The sequence below is a fragment of the Myiozetetes cayanensis genome, unplaced genomic scaffold, assembly GCF_022539395.1.
Source record: "Myiozetetes cayanensis isolate MyiCay16 unplaced genomic scaffold, myiCay2020 scf3, whole genome shotgun sequence".
In the NCBI taxonomy this organism is placed as follows: domain Eukaryota; kingdom Metazoa; phylum Chordata; class Aves; order Passeriformes; family Tyrannidae; genus Myiozetetes; species Myiozetetes cayanensis.
The window spans coordinates 56962971-56978400 of record NW_026087521.1 but is presented as its reverse complement, the minus strand read 5'-3'; the positions used below and the strand labels follow the sequence as shown (position 1 = coordinate 56978400).

Genomic DNA, 15430 nt, shown 5'->3' with positions numbered 1-15430 from the left:
TACACAGTGATACTTCTCTCCTTCAAGCACTAGGTTTGCTTTTTCAGGGTGATACCTTGGAGTTTTGATGTTTTGATTTTTTTTAATTTTTGTAGATCTTAGAAGTAGTTATGTAGTAAATGTAGATTTTAGAGTAGCATTGTATTATCCCTTTACCCTTTAACACACCAGCTCAAATCCCTGTTACCCATTCCCATATCAATTTCCCTAAATTCCACTGGCCTGTTTTGTCTCTTTTTCAAGGTAGAATTATAGGGAACATCTTAACCCTACGGAAGAAGATACAGCCATAGACGCAACAACCTTCAGTCCTAGAATTCTGGAAGGCCTCCAAGGACATTACGTGCTCTGAGGAAGATGAAGATGAGGAAGAGGGGGTCCCAAAACACCCCCAGACCCAATTCCCAAGAGGCGTGGCAGGGGCAGAACCTGGGTGGTGGCTGGACAGGGATTAGGTGAAAATCATTATAAAAACTGTGAACATCTGTATTTCAGGAGCATGTTGAGGGTATTCCAGAAAGCCTGGGGGCTCATTAAAGCCTTTGTATCCTTATCTTATCTCCTACCTAATTATGCTTGGAGTCTTTTTTCCCCACAGCCATTTAGGCAACAAGGGAAATGCCTGGTCAGACCTAAGACTGCAGATAGCCCAGTGGGATAGACTTGCCCCAAAATAATCAAGGGCAGAGATTCACTGGCTTATCAGATGGCTGGCATGGTATTCCTGCAGGACAAGGGGCTCCAGCTTCACACCAGGATGGAAAAAGGAAATGGTGATAGGTAATTTCTTCAAGAGGAGACAGAAATAGGAATCCAGCACACAGGAATATGGGCTTTCCTGAGAAAACAGATCAGTCCTTTGTCGTCTCACACTATTCCAAGCCATAAAAGTAAGAAAAATGACATATCCTTTCAAGGAAGTTGGAGACATTAATTAATGTTTGTAAAGCACTAAGAAGTATAGCAATAAATTACATGGGTGATCCTATGAGGATATTACTAATTGTGTATTCAGGGCAGAGTTTCAGTAAAATATAGTAAATGAGGCATGAGGCCATACACTTAACAATGAGGATAAAACAAGCTAATGAATAGGTGCTCATTAAATGTATGCCCTTCATGTGCACTTAAAGGCCAAAGGTGCCATGTAAAAAGGTATATGTTATCCTGTAATTAAAGATTTTACAGTGCATATAAGAGTTACAAGACTAATTTGTCTGAGAAACTTTTAATCAGGCATTTCCTACCGTCTGAGTACTCAACTTTGCAACCCCAACACTCTTTGAACATAGGCTTTTTATGGAATTCAATGGGAATTGTTTAAATATTGCGTTTCCTCTGCTTCTTTCGCCACAGCTGGCAGTGAGCTCCTTCTGCCATGCTGCCTTTGCTGACTGGAACAGACTAAATGGTTTCCTGAGTTGCCTTAAATCTCATCACCAAATCCTGTTTTTCGCACCTAGAATTCCTGTTCACCTTTCTCATAAAAGAACTCAGCCCCATTTCTTGACCAAGCGTGGCTTCACTAAACTTGTGTCTCTGTCAGGTCTTGTCTTTCCTTCTCTACTGTGTTTTCATACTATAAATACATGAATCTTTAAGACAACAATACATCTCCCTACATTTATTAATATAAAATGAGACCATAAGTGATTTAGTATTCTGAAGTTTTCCATGTCTGATAAATTAGTTCAGAGAAGTGTTTAGTTCGGTCTACATTAGGTTTTAATGAAATAGCAGCATGCTGACTGACTATATATAGAAGCTCAGACTGACTGTTCTCCTTCTTAAAAAATCTGAATTCCAGTATCCTGCTGAAAATAGTTAAGGTAAATAAAAAGCAGAGAATCAGATGGCTTCCAGAATTGGGTATCCTCCAGTATGTTTGTTTTCTATTGTAGATATTTCATAAATAAGGTCAAAAGAAAATAAATATTGGATACAGAGCTGTATCAGTATTGATACAGCAAGCACATTGATTTCAGTGCTTTTGCTGTTGTTTAACATGTACTAGCTGGATTTGTCCCAACACGTTCTGTTTCTGAAACAAAAACATGTAAGGATTTGGAACAGACCTGTGGCACAATGATCTCTCTGATCAGCACTTTAAATAATCACTTTTAATATAGGGTAGAAATAACAATTAGTGCAGGGGATGTTTTGACGTGGCCATCAGCAGGAAGTGGAGATGGCACTTGGTGTCCTTTGTGTTGTGCTTTTGTTTCTAATGTCTTTACTCCAATTGATCTAGTGGTTTATTGCTTTACAACTTCTCTTAACTCTCTTGAAGCATGGAAGCCCTGCAGAGAGACCTCAACAAATGAGAAGACTGGGCAATCACCAGCCATATGAGGCTCAACAAGGGGAAATGTCAGATTCTGCACCTGGTATGGGGCAACCCCGGATGTATGGACAGACTGGGGAATGAGAGGTTGGAAAGCAGTGCTGTGGAAAGGGACCTGGGGGCCCTGTTTGATGGCAAATTAAATGTGAGTCAGCAGTGCCCTGGAAGTCAGGAGGGCCAACCATGTTCTGGAGAGCATCAGGCAAAGCATTGCCAGCTGGTCCAGGGAGTGGATTGTCTTGCTCTGCACTGCACTGGTATGACCTCACCTTAAATATCATGTGCAGTTTTGGGCACCACAATATAGGAAAGATATTAAGCTGTTAGAGAGCATCCAAAGAGGGCCATGAAGATGGTGAAGAGTCTAGAGGGGAAGCGATATGAAGAGTGGCTGAGGTCACTTGATCTCTTCAGCATGAAGGAGACAAGGGGAGACTCACTGCAGTCCAGAGCTTCCTCGTGAGGGGAAGAGGAAGGGCAGGAACTGATCTCTGTGGTGACCAGTGACAGGACCCAAGGGAATGGCCTGAAGTTTTGTCAGGAGAGGTTTGGTTTGGATATTAGAAAAGGGTTCTTCCCCCAGAGGGTGGATGGGCACTGGAACAGGCTCCCCAGGGCAGTGGTCACAGCACCAAGCCTGACAGAGTTCAAGAAGTGTTTGGTTGATACCCTCAGGCACACAGTGTGACTCTTGGGAATGGTCCTGTGCAGAGCCTAAGGGGTGGCCTCAGTGATCCTTGTGTGTCCCTTCCAATCAGCATATTCTCTGATTCTGTGACTATTTTATGAGATATTAGGTTTTGTTTTCTACAAAATTTAAATATATCAAGCATGTAGGTTCTTCTTGTCGCTCTGAATTTTTCAAACTGGCACCGTGTAATTTCTCTTTGCGTTGGATAAGGCTGGTACAGTGATGCTATTATTTCTGCCCTCCTGAGCCTCCATGGCTTTGCAGAGATAACAGATCAAATGCTCACATCTCACATTTTTTCCTGGGACCACAGAACCAATGATTCTTCAGACACTATAAACTCTCCTAATTGTAAGATTCTCAACCTGAAAAAAGACAATCATTTATGTACTATGTGAATTCGAAATTCATTTGTACAGTATTCACTGCATTCTGTGTTCTTTTAAAGAGAAAATAGCCCTAAGACAGAATACAGATGAAATTTAAAGAAAAGAAACCAACCATTCCCTGCTGACACGATAATTTTACAGTGTTTCAAAAATTACAGAATGGAGTAAAATTATTTTATTGCTTTCTTTCATCATTATACCATAGTACTAATTATGTTCCTGGTATTCTAAAGTCTATAATGGTATTTCCTGTCACTGAGTTCCTATTTCTTTATTAAATAATTTTTTTAAACAATGCTTTATGCTTCTAGTAAGGACCTGGTAGCAGACTATCAACTTACCCACACCAGTGGGTAAGTTTTCATCCACTGTGAAAATAGAAATGATGGAACGATGATTGCATAGAATAGAAACAGTAGAAAAATGATTAATATTTTCCAGGATGATCAGCATATACTGCCACAGAGCGAATATGAAATCATCACATTTTAATATGGAAAACTGATGAAGTTTACAGCATAAATAATACAAGTTATGCAAACGTATCTCTGTATGCATATAAGAGACTGGTATATGGAAGGCATTACATTCTGAAGGATACTTGCTTTGCTGCAATCACTGCTTTGCATAGACTTCAGTTAGAGTGACCTTTTATTTCAGACACTACTCCCAGATGGCTTCAGAAAGATCTAAGGAATTTCAACCAAGGAACCAGCACTTCTCTGATAAAGATGGACCCACTGCCATGGCTCTGATAAGCTCAGGGCTTAACGTGGAACAAAGGGTCATTGCTGTCTGGTCTGAGAAGCATTAGCAAACTGCATGCAAACATAGGCAAATTTAATAATAACCAGTTTCAAGGTGCTTCCAGATCACTGCTAGAAAGAGATGCATGAAATATGACTCTATTCTTGTTAAGTGTACAATAAAGTTATTGAGACAGAGAATACATAATCGAAGGATTAACCTCCAAGGAGAAGTAGTTCCTCACACGAATCAAGCTTGTGCTACTAAAGGGAGTGCCTTAAGGCGATTTAGTCCAAAGGCCAATTGCAATAATACTTCAAAAAATGTTTTAGTGCAGTCCTTAAAGTAATGTACCTCTTCCTATGGCTTCTAGGGCACTTTTGGCAGCTGGGGATTTCTGCACAGAAGCCATCCCTGAGAGACCCCTATGACTGGAACTGCAAAAGGTGATGGCAAAAGGTTTGGCGCTGCACTGGCTGTAATGCTTCTGGGGACATGCTGGAGAGAAGCCCTTGGCCATGGAGGAGTGGTGAGTTACTGCAGCTCCTTTCCTCTATTTGAGCAAAGCCTAGAGACCAGGGCCAGACATTAACAAATGCTGAGCCCATAGGAAATTTCAATGTTAAGACTGTTACAGAACCATTAACGCCTGAATGAGGTCTCCAAACATAGGATGCCTGTCATTAGTACAGTCACCTGGCAAAATTTAGTGGTCTGGGTTCCAACCATACTTCCAGCAATTGTCATAGACTTGTTTGGAGACGCTGTCAGACATGACTGGAATCTTAATGGTCTTGTCCATATTTTACTTTCCATTCACTGATTACAGGTCCAATTCTGCTAAAACCATTGGAAATCACACCCCAATATTTGGCAATGGAAACTTAGCCTGTTCACTTGAAGCCGATGTAGCATTTTTCCAACATCTTCAATTAACTATAATCAGGAAGTTGTTCATGTTTTTAATAAGTTGATGGTAGACAGTTTTATTTTTAAGAAAAAAAACCAACATTTTTTGTTTCTTTTTTCCTCTCAGTAAGGTACAAGATTTCTGGTATGGACTGAAACAATGCATAAGTGAGGCAGATCAGGGTAAGATTTTGTTTGAAGAGCTTTGTCACTGTCTTTCCTGTCCTAATCACTACCCTATTTAAACATTCGACCTAATCTGCATGAAATCACTAAATTAGACAAATTATTGCAGTGATTTTGTCATACAAGCAAGTGCTTTAGGCAAATTTAGATCATCAGAATAATTTCTCATTTTCCCCACATTTATAAAGATATTTTGTATCTTACTTTGTCTTGTTGAGTATTATTTTAAGAGGGGCTTTGTAATAGAAAAGGAGATCTGTCATCAAACCAGTCATTTTTCTGGCACACTGCACTGCGAGTAATGCAATTGCTTAAATAAAAATGGTGCAGCTTTAACATCATAATCTAATCACTCATTTCTTTGCCTTTCATTCTAATAATGTAAGACATAATGAACTCTTGGTAGATATAGTAATACCCCTTAAGTATTTCTACAGGATTTATGTTGTCATTTAATATTATTTCAAAGGACAAAACATAATTCTTGCCATTTTGCTGCGTTACTCATTTTGTGATTTTTATGTTCTCCCACTATCACTGAAAAGAAATGATCAAATTAACCATTTTAACAAGCATTTGCTAGTTGTGCCTACTTACAATTCATTTCAATGACTAGTGAAATCAATCAAATAATGGGGCTTAGTCTCCTTTCCCTGAATAATGACTTCAAGGAAGATCCACCTCCCTCTCAGGGAAAGAATGGATAGCTGGGAATGCTCAGGGGAATAAAAGGGTTTAAAGCACCACACATAAAAGGCTGAGTAGAGGAGTCTTTGAAAATAAATGCAGGCTTCAACAAAGGATGAGAAAGAAAAGGGTACAGAGGGAGCGGCTCGGTGTAGATATGGACGGCGCATACAGAAGAGGTTACTGAGGCAATGCATAATACCCCAACCGAAGGGCAGATGGGCTGTAGGTGAGGGGTTGTAAGCTGAGGAAAATGCGTTTTGATGAGTAGCACAGGGTGTGCAGAGGCAGGCTGTGGCTGACGTGGTAATGAAGAGACCTGAAAAGGAAGCCAGTCTGGAAAATTAAATGAATTATCTCAGAATGAAGTGTTTGTATTTCCACTGGTATACAGTGAACTATTTTTCACAATCAAAAAATTATGGTGACAAAAAGAGAGACGGGGTCCATATTAATATTTTTTAAATGACAGAAATTATAGCAATTCTTTTCCATTTTCCCATATCTCATCTTTAGATTTATTTGAAAATAAAAGGCACCTGATTTCTCATCAATCCAGAGTGGTGAAAAAATCATAATATTGCCTCACAGTTACATAGTCTTGATTCTTTGTATTTGTAACAAATTCACACTGGAAGATTCTCTTGGAGGAGGACTGAAGTATACTGTAGCATTTCTAGTGAGTGTTTACATCCACTTCTCCAGACAACAAGCAAACATAGAAATGATCAAAGGAGTTGGTAGGTAACCTGCTGGCTGCAGTCTTCTTAGGTTAGAATCCTTTGAGTTCAAAAGATTGAAACCCTCCTATAATTATTTTAAGCCATTTTCTCAGTTTTTGTTATCGGTAAGCTGTTGATAGGTTAATCATGTAGTTAAAAAGGAACTGAGCAGGACTTCAGTGAAATAGCAGATTTGAGCTGTTGTAGCTGAAAGGCAGATTTGATGTAACATGGTGTCATGGTTTAATCCTGGCTAGCAAGGAAGCACCATGCAGCTGCTCACTCACTGCCCCACCAGCGGGACTGGGGAGAGAATCAGAGGGACAAAAGCTTGAAAACTTGTGGGCTGACATAAAGACAGTCTAATAGGAAAAGTAAAAGCTGCACACATAAGCAAAGCAAGGAATAAATTCCCTGCTTTCCATGGCAGACAGATGTTCAGCCATCTCCAGGAGAGCAAGGCCCTGGTGCATCTTAACTGTTGCTTGGGAAGACAAACACCACCATTCCAAACATCCCCCGCTTCCTCCTTCTTCCCCCCACTCTATATGCTGAGCATGATGTCATATGGTATGGAATATCCCTTTGGTCAGCTTGGGTCACCTGTCCCGGCTGTGTCTCCTCTCAGCTTCCCATGCACCCCCAACATCCTTGCCAGCGTGCCAGTGCGAAAAACAGAAAAGGCCTTGGCTCTGTGTAAGTGCTGCTCACCAATAACAAAAACATCTCTATCTTATCAACCCTGTGTTCAGCACAGATCCAAAACACAGCCCCATACCAGCCATCGTGAAAAAAATTAACTCTACCCCAGACAAAATCAGCACACATCGTTAACGTTTTTGATTTTGTTAGCGCTAACAACTTTGTGGAGATATGCTAAAAGATCATCACTGCCTGACAAAATTCCAATAATGTATGTTCAGCCACCTCCAATTACTGAAGCAGCAGTTGAGTCACAAGACTTACTCATGGATATTTGGCTTTACTCTCCACCTGAGATTACCTAATGGACTAGAACAGTCATGGGGCTGTCCCAGTACTGTAATGGCAATGTTCTAAGCTCTGTTTTTCTAGGAGTGTTTGCAGTGCTCTGGGAAGATCTTGTTTGAGCAGTTTGATGTCACTGAAGAGCATAAAAATGCCACTGTCCCTCCATAATACTTTGTTGAGGCTCAAATTCTGCAGTGTTTTTTGAATATGGAACACAAATTTTAAAATAAGTGTTAACTATTGGGACTATGTCAACTGGGACAGAGAGACAGGATAACCAGTGGTGGTCACAAGACTTTTGGATGATGAAGGGCATCATCAAGGCCTTCTTCTCTGAGTTGGTGCCATACCTTCACCATCCTCACACGAGATTTCAGAAAGCATAGCCATGTCCAAATAAATGACTGCCACCTTCTAGAGTCTTGCAACCTCTGACCATTACTACTTGGTCACTAATTCCTTTGAGGTGATCAAGTACACCATGGGCAAAGAGGTTATGGAGATTTTGTCTTCAGTAGTTCTGTGGGTGACATCTAAGAAGGTTTCCAAGACTTCCTAAATTGACAAGAATCATATTCTCCTTCTGCTTCCAGCCTACTGTAGCTACAACTACATACGTTGTAAGGCTTTGCTCAACCACTGAGTCTGCCACTGAGTTATCTTGCCCTTTGAGAAACTCTCATGGTACAGGTTTGTAGGAAACATCATATCTTCAGGGCTGCAGACTGCAACTACCTGAGATTTTTGGCAGGTATAAATATATATATATATATATATATACACACCTGACCCTGCAACCTCCCTCACACTTTGAGGCCACCCTTCAGGAAATGCACGTACCTTAGTTATGTGGTGGAGGTCCTTGTGATGCAAAGTCCACACAAGGATTTAGGACTAACTACTCCGCTGAGTGTTGAAATGCTGTGGAGCAAAGCTCCTGGTCTGGTTTCTTTCAACAGGAATTTGCTTTGTGCCTACCAACACCACTCTGAGAAACCAGTTAAAATTGCTCTATTGCTATGAACCAAATTACTAAGATAGAACGGCTGTGACTTAAAAGGACCTGAATATGTCTGTGCATGACCATGATCAAGAATTACTACTATTATTTTTTTCTTAAGGGTTTCTATTTAAAGTTGTATGGTTAAAAAGAAATAATATGATTACTGCTTACTGTTTCTGGCTTTCTGCAAAACGGAGAAAACTAAAAGGAACATTTTGTAAACAGAACAGCTTTGCAATAACACAAAGAACTGCATTCATAGTTTGCTTTTCTGCCATGCTGTAAATATTTCAAACCCAAATAAGTTTGTGTAGTAGCTGACAAATGTATTGTTTTTGCAAGTTTAAATCTTTGAACAATGTCATCTGCATTTTTTAAAAAAACATCAAATATATTAAAAGATCTGCAGTCCTCAGAAAGAGAGGAAATAGTAACATTCTTTGAAACTCGATTTCTGTATTTGCACCACAGTAGTGAATTATTTGCATATTCATTAACTAAAGGTTAACTTTTGTTGATTTCCTAAACCCTAAAGAACAGAGTCTGAGCTTTCAATTTTGCAGGTGTCTGAAGCTCTGTAGAACTGACGTTGATAAGCTCTATCATCTTGAAGACAAGCTCTTTTGTAGCTTTCATGTAAGTAATTTTCTTTTATGTTCTAGTTTTGCTAAGTTCAGCTGTGGTTGAGTATCTCAAACCATGATCACGTGGGCATTTATGGCTAGAAGCAAACTTCTCCACCCTTGCTCTGCACCACCTGTGTCCTGTGCACCAGCTGTGATCTGGAAACTGTGGGGCTGGTTTAGATGAGGAAGAGGGGTTTTCAGCAGCCTTGGAGATCCACACATGTGACTCTCTAGCTCCCAGACTGGCCTGAATCCCAGCATCCCTCAGCACACACATTTCATTTTGTTTCTGTTGGGTCCCTACCCACGTAGCTGTGCTTTTTCTTAATTAAACTCCATTTTCATGAAGGCTTCAGAAATCTTCTACAGTAAATCATCTCCTTTTAGTTATCATGTATGCTACTATTACTCAGGCAGTAGAAATAAGCAGGGCAGACTTGGTTTAGTTTAATATGTAATGCAGCTTTCAGGAACCCCCAGAATGCAGCAATGTCATCCTCTGTTGATAATAATCATGAAGTCACTCTTTAAATGCAGGATTTGGATTGCCTGTTGATGATTGCACCTGTTTGTTATCTCATTTGTGGAAAGTAGAGATCAGAAAGATGCATTAACATCTTTTGCTCCCTCAGTGCAGAACCATTCTCTCTATTTGATTTTTTTCCCTAGCCTAGCTTATCAAAAAGTTCATAAAATGGTGCCAGGAGAGTTCACTGCTAATGAATATTCTTTGATGCAATATTTCACTACATTTTTATGGGTGAATCTACAGCTGAACACACTTTTTTTCCTAGTGAAGATAGGTTATAAAGCTGTACCTGGCAAAGGGGTTTTCCCTATAACTTCTTTTATGGATGAAGGCTCTCTACAGCTTTTCCTGAGAACTTGGAGTTGAACAAGGCAAACGAGTAAACTTAACCAGAGAACTGGACTACAGAGCAATGTCTTCACAAGAAGAAACTGTTAGGGGCCATGGCAGGAAGATGAGATGTGTTTTGGTGAACCTTGAACCTCAGCTATGCTTATTGTATGAGCTGTCGCCAATGTGGCCATGCTGTGAAGAAGTGCAATCCCTGAGATGGGCTAGTGGAGAACTTTAGTGTAATTCCACCCAAACAGCAAAACTTCAGAAAGTATATATATATATAGATATTCTTGTGTCTGTGTCACTCCACTACCTTACTGAGCTAAAGTCTTGGTCCTTCAGCTTCTCTCAGCAGTCCTTTAAGTGGAAAATGGGAGCCAAGAACAATTTTTGTACCTAGGAAAGGGCTGGAGATGGAGGTTTATTGAATTGCAGTGTGAGGTGGGGAATGGTAGAAAGAAGATCCTGATTGGTACAGTTTGTCACTTCTCTTCCCCTGTGAGTCAATGCTTTTCTCTGTTCACACCTCAGTGATTCTCTCTCCCACTAGGCTCAAATTCTGCATCTCAGCAACCAAGAGGTATGGGCAATAAATCCTAAATACAGACAAGGGGTGCTTAAGATCAGGAATCTCAGCCTGCAGGATGAACCAAGAAGCTGGAGATGATGGCTGAACTCTGCCAAGATTCAGAGGAGCATAGCAGCATGCCAGATCCTTGCTGAATTTGAGTGTATCAGACTGGTAATTGTCCAGTAAGGGGCCCAAACTGCAGTGCTGGTTTTGTGGTAGAGTATCACCATTAAAGTGGTTTTACTACACAACTCACCGCGAAATCTGGCCAGTTTTCCAAGCTAATGTAGGGCAAGGCCTTGCAGACAAGTAACAGTGTATTCATATAGTGCATTTCTTTTTACCAGCAAACATGAAAAAAAGCGCATTGATTCCAGATTACAATGTCAGAGATACATGAAGAACATCTGTCACTGTGACAGAATCATAAATCATTGTGCTGAAATCCTGACATGCCTTTTTTCATAGGCAAAGTAATTTTTTAAAATGCGATATAATTAAGTTGCTTAGCGCCACACATTATCTATTTTAAACCTGTTATTTTTTTCTCATGTGAAAAATGTCAGATGAAGCACACCAGTTTCGTTTTGTTTTTAAATTAAGCTAGTAAAAAAAAAAAGACTACTATATACTATGGCAATTCAGGGTGCTGCTAAGAATTATCCCATATGAAGACATCATAAGGAAAATAAACCTGTGAGTAAATGAAACAGTGCTGTAGGTGTACCAGCAAACCACCCTGATGTGGAAGACAGATAAGTAGTAATAGACCAGTATAGCTGCATCAGGAATTCTCCAGTGACTTGAATATAGAAAAGGAAATTCTATAAAAAATGAAAGTGAGGGCACAGAAGTGAGATGAGTAATAAAGCAGTGGCATAAACATCTAGGGATAAAACTAGGAAGAATCAGTCACAAAATTAGTTACAGCTTTCCTGGAGTAAAAAATGGAAGAGGTTCTATAAATACCAAGAAATTAGAGGAAGAGAAGTGTAGAGGCACAATTAATAGACATACTGAGTAGAGTGAAATGTTTTATTATTTATTTTGCTATGTTCTTTACATGCACATAAACATTAATGACAGGTACTTAACAGCACCATTTTTTAACAGGGGAAGGACATAGGCTAGATTAGGGAAAAAAAACACAAGTAAAAGAATGTTTGAATAAGTTATACATATGCAAGTTTCTAGAGCTTGCTGAAATTTGCTTAATACCTACCGGGCTCTTAACTTATCTCTGAGAATTCTTGCAAGAGTGGATAAGTCACCAGTGCCTACAGCAACTATGTAGCCTAATGTGGAAATACAGTCAGCATCATACTTCCAGTTTCTGATAATGATCAGACATCTGATAGTACAAAATATATTTTGAAAATTATTTCAAACCAAACACCCAGTTGGTTTAAAGGCTTTCTCTTCTTTAATTCTTGCCCTCATGGCACATGGTTTTAAAAATGGAAAAGAAAAATTTGGTAAATTTGGTAAGGCTTTTTATATGTGACATTCACAGCAGGCTCAGATTTCGACACTATTAAGAAGTTGTTGGCTGCAGCCCTGGGTTGCAGGATTATAATCATTTCTGCTTTTAAAAATGGGAAATGAAGAACCCAGGGAATTACAGAGTACTCAGCCTAACTTCAATACTGAGAAAGATAATGAGACAAATTCTTGAGAAGTAAATTCATACACACCATGAGAATAAGGTGATAAGAAGCATCCAACGTGAATTTGTCAAACTAATCTAATTTCCTTCTTGAATAAGGCAACTGGTCCAATAGATAAGGAAAAGTATTAGAAATGACTGTAGGTTGACCCAAGAAGTATCTTGACCCAAGAAAGGCTTTTGACACTGTCCTGTATGCACATAAATGAACTGGGGAAAGCTGTTGCATTTGAAATCACATTCTAATTCAATCCACTGTTAAAAGTAAACCTAATACCTGATTGTGGGTAGCTGCACTAGGAGGACATTGAAGGCGTCTTGCACAGCTCCTGACAGATAGGCTTCTGTTCAATGTTTCAATAACAGCTTAGATGACAGAATTAGAAATAATTATATACTAAGCCTGGTAGGTGGCACCATGTAAAGATCTGCAAAATGTGCTCAAGGACAGAATTAGTATTAAAAAATGTCTTGAGAGGTTCTGAAGTCCAACATTAAAAATCTGAATAAAGACAATTGCGCAGGACTACATTTGGGAGGATGAAATCAGGAGCATAACCACAGAATGGCACTGCAGATAAAGATCTAATGATTAATGAGGGCCATGAATGAGTCAACAGTGTGATGCTGTTCAGGAAAAGAGATAAATGTAATTCTAGATTCTCTTGAATTGTCTGCTTGAAACAGTATATGAACAGTATATGTAAGATGAGATAATTAGCATGTTCTTCTTGGCAATGGTAAGGCCTCAGCTAAAATTGTGTTTTACTCTGAGGTACCATAATTTAAGAAATATGTAGATCAGCTGGAAGCAATCCAGAGATCAACTAGGATGAAATTTGGAAAATTGGATCCATAAAGAAGGTTGCAATTTTTAGTTTTGTTTTAATCTAAAAAAAAAAAAAAGGTTACGTGGGGTTCAACAGTCTTTGAGTACATAAAAGGCTAATATAAAGAGAGTATTTCTATGTTTTTTTCATGCCCACTAATGATATGGGCAGAATGTAAAGGAAATCTTTTGTAGGTGTACCATAATAGGTATTACAGTAACATATTCTAACTAGAAGAAAAGATTATTGCTGGAATATATTACCCAAGAAGGTTGTATAATCTGTCATTATTGTTTTTAGATACAAATCAGAAGGACTACCATCCACAAAACAACTACGTTCTTTCTTCAAGGTTAGGAGATGGACCAGATGAATGCATTAGGTGGCTGAAATCCCTGAAACTGTAACAAAGTGTACAAGTTATTACAAGGTAATCCATAAAAGGTTTTTGCTAAGAAAGCATTTGAAAATACCGTGGGTGGTTCTGGGCATATTCGTTTGCTGTTACGGAATATTGCACAGGTTGTTCTCTGGTCTTTTTAAAACCAAATTAAACACGTTTGTTTCCTTTGATTTTATGTTGTGGGATATTTGGTTTATTTTTATTTTACCCCAGGAAGGCTAGGTACAGCTTTGATTAAAAATATTGAGGAATAGCAGACTACATAGACCCTTGAGATTTCACTGAAGTCTGCATTTTTATGATTCATATACAATCTGCAGTATTTTTTCTGACCTGTTGAAGAGCTTTGTAAGCAGAAGTTAATTATTAAACTAGTTCGTTTCCCAGGGCAGAAATGACCTAATTATTTATGATAGTGCTCAAATGAGGAATTAAACAAACATATCCAGAATAAACAGAGATCAAATAATCTTTGCCAATGGAAAAGTACAAAATCTTGTTTTCAGGCCAGTGAGTGTGCAATACAACAGCACAGATCCAGACCTCAGCAAAACTAACAAGTCAGGATTTCTCAATCTGTGAGAAATTCTGTATTTTTATGATTAATTCAAAATTTTAGAATGTTTGTCTAATGTACAAAATTTTAAAAATGGGAATGAGAAAAAAATGAGATTATTTTGGAAAAGTTTGAAACTTTTGAGGACTTGAATTACAACTGAACATTTCAACATTCAAAACCCAAAATGTTGTAGTCAAGGTTTACCACATATATATGTCTGAATTAGGGGAGCACAGAACTCTATTATACACAAGAAAATGCCAATCAAAATTACTGTGCAAATAAAGTAGCATTCTGCAAAATAATATTTTTTGTGTTAACTCAAAATAAACCTCTTTATAATCACACTCCCAAGAGAAAACTGAGCAAAGCTATTTATTTTTCCCTTTTTTTTTTTTTTTTATTATTTAAAACTAAGTTCTTCAGAAAATAAGCTCTTTGTTAGAAATTCAAATCCATATCAAACTTTTGACAAATTCTAGTCACTACTCACTATAAAAAATAGCTGGCTCAAAAATGTTTTCTAGAGAAATCTGTGCTCATCACAGTGGACTGTGGTGTTGACCAAAATATGACTGTAAACACTGGAAGTGTTTGCAGTCACCATTGTTATTGTAATCTAATGGAAGATGATCATAAGACTCAAAGATAGGATCATTATAAGATTATGGCTTTCCAAAAATTCAGAAATATTTACGTTTGGTGTTAATTGATAAACCATGCTTCAGTCAATATCCACTGGTCCTTTTGTTCTTTTAAAAACATGCGTGTTTTTAATGATTTCAGAATAATGATTTCATACTGCATGAGAACTTTTTCTCTTATAACCAAACACTGGAGCTTGTGAATTTTGCTGTGCAAATGGATAGATACTGACTTAACAAATCTGGCTAGCTTCAGGTATACCATTACACATCCCAACCCTTGGATGAACAGCAGTAAAAAACCTGCAGAATTTCAAAGATCCCGGGACAAATCTATCAGGTGTCAAGGACAGCCTTAATACTAAAGCCCAAAGGGACAATTAGACAATGGGAGTTGGAATAGATGGCCTTTAGAAGTTTCTTCCAATCCAGGCTCTTCTATGATTCTATGACCCAAGAGAAGAAAACTCAGCTCAGCTGACCTTGCTTAGAGCAGCCCCAGTGAGGAAATTTTGTTACTGGGACCTGTAAATCCAAAGGTGGACTGTTTGGTTTGCAGGCCAGAACAGGTTTGCAGGGGCTGCATACAGCCCCATTG

General features: G+C 38.7%; 2 long non-coding RNA genes across 2 annotated transcripts in view; both read left to right on the top strand.

Annotated features, from left to right (window-relative positions):
* Positions 1-2288: 2288 nt before the first annotated feature.
* Positions 2289-5265, top strand: LOC126644599 (uncharacterized). Its single transcript, XR_007629962.1, has 3 exons — positions 2289-2387; positions 4545-4700; positions 5208-5265. It is a non-coding gene; the product is annotated as an uncharacterized LOC126644599 (long non-coding RNA).
* Positions 5266-9223: 3958 nt separating this feature from the next.
* LOC126645007 (uncharacterized) overlaps positions 9224-15430 on the top strand; it is a 30670-nt gene continuing 24463 nt past the window's right edge. Inside the window, exons 1-2 of the long non-coding RNA XR_007630059.1 lie at positions 9224-9304; positions 13527-13656. This is a non-coding gene — a long non-coding RNA (uncharacterized LOC126645007). The remainder of the gene's footprint in view (positions 9305-13526; positions 13657-15430) is intronic.